Raw genomic sequence first — 4,467 nt, 5'->3', positions numbered from 1 at the left:
TCCAACGTCTCCTTGCTTTTGCCCCGGCGCAGCAGGCACCCCTCCTAACGAAACAGAGGCCTTCTCAGGACTCTAGGGGTGCGGGCACCCACTCTCTAGGTGGCTGCAGCCTCTGGCAGGGCACGCCCTCGGCGCTATTGCCGCGCCCCTCTCGAGTCCGCCCCTCCCGCCCCAGGGAGCGCGTACCCACTGCTGGAGAGTCCTGCCTTCCTCAGCTCTCCAGGCGGGAGACGATGGAGAGGCTAAACTGGGTCTCCGGCCATCGGGTTCCTGGCCCGAGCTGCCCACGGTATCCAAGACCGTGACGTGGCGACACTGGCTGAGCCTCAGAAACCGAGATTGGGGCTGATCTGGACTCTGAGGCCGCATCCTCCGGCCGCTGAGAGCCCCACCATCATGCTAGTGGGCACTGGCTGCCGACTTCCCAGGAAAGCCCGGGTGCGACCCTAGCCTGCAGATCCGGACCTCGCGCTGTGGGTGCTGAAGTTGCCCTGCGCCAGGGGTGTTGCCCCAAGTGCAAAGCCTGGGCTGCCCTGGAGCCTAGGCATCTTTTGGCTAGGGAACCTACAGGAAGCTCTGCCTTGGAGGCCGTGTGGACCACCACCTCAGAGCCACGCAAGACCTGCGGAGAACCGGGGACCAAGAGCTGGAGCAGCCCCCACAGGTAACTTCAGAAAGCAGGAGACCGATAGGGACCCGGGCGCACACGTGCAAGTGTGTGCGTGCAAGGTGTGATTGCTATGTGCCGGTTGCTATTACACGGGGACGGGGACTCTGTGTAAAGTTCCAGGCTGCTGGTGCTCCTCTCTGGCTCCGATAGGTTCCTGACTGCAGGCCGCCTGGGCGCGGGGACCCTTTTCGCTGAGCTCGGTACTGTAGTCGAAAAGGGGTGTGCGTGTGCACGCTCATGTGGGGTGTGTATTTATGTGGGTTGTGCATGTGTGTGTGCGCGCGTGGTAGGTGATAAGCTTAGCCATATCTGGTGGAGGAAAAAGAGATGAAGGTAGAGAGACAATGGCCAAAGACCACATAGTTCTGGCAAGTTTTCCTGGTTAAGAATTAGTTTCAGACAACGGTGTTTTGGGGGTCAAGTAGGTGAACTGTGTGAAACCCCTCTGACCTATCGGAGTAAAGTGGAGAACTAGACAAACCCTAGAAGAACGGACCAGTGTATCCCATTCTTCAATTCCAGGCACGTTGATGTGGAAAGGGGATGTCTTTCCTCCCGGAGGTGGTCAGCTTCACCTGCCAGAAAACACCAAAGCACGGCCTGGCTGGCAACAGAGCTCAGTTCATTCACACACCAGCTCAGCGCTCTGCAGCCTTTCCCACCTGCTCTGCCGCCATCCCTGCCAAGTCCGGTACTCTCCGAGGCCACAAAACCAGCAAGTAATCATTGGTCCTCTCTGCAAGAGTGCAGGGAGCTTCACTGAGGGATTTGAGTAGCTTGCTCTAACAGCATGCATGCCAGCATCGTTTGTGAAATAGTGGCCGGTATTCAAAGGTTGTAAACACCGGGGTGGGGGTGGGGGGATGGGGAATGGGGAGGTGAGTTAGTCTTTTCAGTGGGAATTAAGTAAGGTTTGTCAAGACCTAGAGGAGGAGAGACATGGACTCTGTGTTGTAACACAGGTCGGTTTTGTAGAACTTACGTTTTGTTTGAAGGATGGGGTGATTTCCTTAGGAGCTGGTGGAACCATGGCAGCTGCCATTGCGGCTGCGATTGGGGGTTTGGCATGTTATGCAGCATGGCATGAAGGATTTCCAGGAGTAATCGAGGGGCAGGGCATTTGACCGGTTATTTACCCCCATCTCCCTGCAAACGAACTTCCATTACCACCTCTCCTGATGAAGTCTTCCTTGCAGGTAGAAGCTAGCCACTTGCTCTGGGTATAGGAGCCTTCTGAGACAAGCTCCATGTCAGCTCATTGACAGCCTGGGGAGGGGACATTACTCAAACAAGAGTAGTGGGAGAGAGTTGGGTGGCTGGCCTGAACAAGCCCTTTGAATAGGGTTTCTCTTTATGTATCAGAGGATAAGAGAAAATGAGAAAGGCTGGAGTGTCTGCAAAAACAAAAAACAAAAAACAAAAAACAAAAAACAAAAAACAAAACAAAACAAAACAAAACAAAAAAAAAACCCAGCCAGTTTAGAGGTTTTTGGGGTTTTTGGTTTTTTTTTCCCACTGGTGCCTGCAGGGAAACCTGAAATGTCTGCTTAGGAAAGTCTAGTTCTTATTGTGTGTGAGAGTGATATAGATCTAAAATTATGTGAAAATAAATGTCAATTGCTAGGGAAAGAGCAAATCAAACACTTCATTTGCATTTCTGATAAATTTGATGTGTGAAAGTGTTGCACACCACTTAATAGTTGGAAGAGAGACAAAGGTTCCATTGTCAGTGTTGTATTCCTTAGGAATTTTTGGATATATTATATCATTATTTTCTTGGCCAACACCAGAGGCAAAATTTCTGTGTCTTTCCAGCATCTAGAAACTCTAATGTTCCCTTTGAAAGATTTGTGCTTCTGGCAAGTTGTCTGTTCTGTCTCTGTGTGTCACAGCACACAGGATGGGTATGGGATTCTGTTCTTTGCTTCTTCCTTCAAACAAGCTCTTTGGAAACCTCGGACAACATGAAGCAGAAAGCAGGGCTGCAGCCATGGCCTATGCACAGGGAGCTGGAATGTGAAGACCAGGAGGAGGAAGGGGAAAACCCTGTTTGCTGCTCCAGCCAAGTGGCAATTCGTTTCTCAGACTAGCTGGGAAAAGGTTCCAAATTCCTCTGTGAATATGGTGCTAATGCTCACTGATTAGCTTTTCCCGCTGACATTCAAATGTTTGTTTTTGGAGCTTACCCTGCAGGCTCAGTGTAAATTAAAAGAAAAAGAAGAAAAGAAGGATATTGAACATTGAAAGTAAGGCAAGCAGAAGCAGCTCTATGCTTCTAATTCATTGTATGATCTGGGCAATGCTTAACTTTTTGCATGTTTTTTGTGCATGTCATTATATATGCAACATATGTAATATATATATATGAAAGAGAGAAAAAGAGAGAGTGTATCAAACCAGATTATCGAATCATGTCCTTTTACTCTCTTTTAGAATAGAACCCTCTATATTAAGCTTACATAAAATTTAAGTGGATGAAACAGATTACTGGAAGGATTCTTTCAAGAATGTGGCCCACTATCTCCTTTCAGTATTCCAAGTGAAATGTTGTGGTCTCTAGCTCAATGTTGTCAGTGTGCCATGTTCATTTTACCTGCACTGAGTCCTTCCTACCCCAATAACAAGCACATACCTGAGCGTGGTATTTATACTCCAACCCTGACTCCCATGAAATCCTGTCTTATTAAGTGATAGTGGAGAGGGACGAGCTGAATGAATGGGCCATGCCATACAGCTATGATATACTGATTGACTTTTTTTAATTCTTTACTTAAATTAGAGAGCGACCTTCAGAATGGACTGTCGGTTGTGTGTGTGTGTCTGTGTGTCTGTGTGTCTGTGTGTTATGCATGCACATATGACTTGATGCCACCATTCCAGCGTGATTTATTGACTATGACCAACCACAATGTGGCTTTTCTGGTGCCCTGAGTAATTCTCCAGGCTCTCTAATGAGAGCATCTGTGCGGCTTACCAGTGAGTGATCTACTGCGCCCAGACTTGAGAAGCCTCCTCAGTAATGCCCATTCTCTGTGGCCTTGCTCAGTTTACTTTGTGTTTGGTAATTTTAATCCTCAGTGACTCCTGTGGTATGGCTGGCAGCCACAATGCAGCATCTGGGATAACTCTGGGACTTAAAAAAAAAAGGTGTTTCAAGCAAGATGATAACCATGTGGCTTTATGTGTATCTTAAAAGCCTAAAAGTAAATAGTTGAGGAAAAAACCCCAACAACAATATAAGAGGTCAACAAGCTTATAGGACTGGAGAACTTTAGAATGACAGGGCAGCTTAAGTGACCGGCAGCATGAGAGGCCACCATCAGGAATGAGGGAGAGATTGTTGGAAGATTAATCAGAGCTGTAGAAACTAGAGTTTTTGACTATGTGTGTGTGTGTGTGTGTGTGTGTGTGTGTGTGTGTGTGTGTAGAATTGGTGGTGATGGGGATGGAGGAGCATGTAAGGAGTGTGTGGGGAGTGTGTGGGGAGTGTGTTGGGAATATGCGGGGAGTGTGTGGGGAGTGTGCAGGGTTCAGAGTGTGAGTAGTTGATGTGTACAGTATGAGTAGGCCATGGCTATGAAGGGTATGGGTAGAGTGTGTGCTGTTTGTTAAGTAATAGGTATGGAGTGACAGTTGAGGGTAGAGATGTAGGACGTAGGATATGGGGAGGCTGTATGTGTAGGATATGGGTAGGTGGTATGTGTTGGTGTGGGTAAGTGGTATGTGTGAGTATGGGTAGGTGGTTTGCGTTGGGTATGAGGTAGGTGGTTTGCGTTGGGTATGAGGTAGGTGGTTTG

General features: G+C 48.3%; 1 protein-coding gene across 1 annotated transcript in view; it reads left to right on the top strand.

Annotated features, from left to right (window-relative positions):
- Positions 1 to 294: 294 nt before the first annotated feature.
- The window catches only part of Minar1 (membrane integral NOTCH2 associated receptor 1), a 30,975-nt gene continuing 26,802 nt past the window's right edge, over positions 295 to 4,467 (top strand). Inside the window, exon 1 of the mRNA XM_028758903.1 lies at positions 295 to 664. The gene's annotated coding sequence lies outside the window, so the exon portion shown is untranslated. The remainder of the gene's footprint in view (positions 665 to 4,467) is intronic.

Source organism: Grammomys surdaster, unplaced genomic scaffold (assembly GCF_004785775.1).
Source record: "Grammomys surdaster isolate TR1022 unplaced genomic scaffold, NIH_TR_1.0 126248, whole genome shotgun sequence".
Taxonomy (NCBI): Eukaryota; Metazoa; Chordata; class Mammalia; order Rodentia; family Muridae; genus Grammomys; species Grammomys surdaster.
The sequence above is the reverse complement of the archived record's forward strand: the minus strand, read 5'-3'. Positions and strand labels throughout refer to the sequence as shown.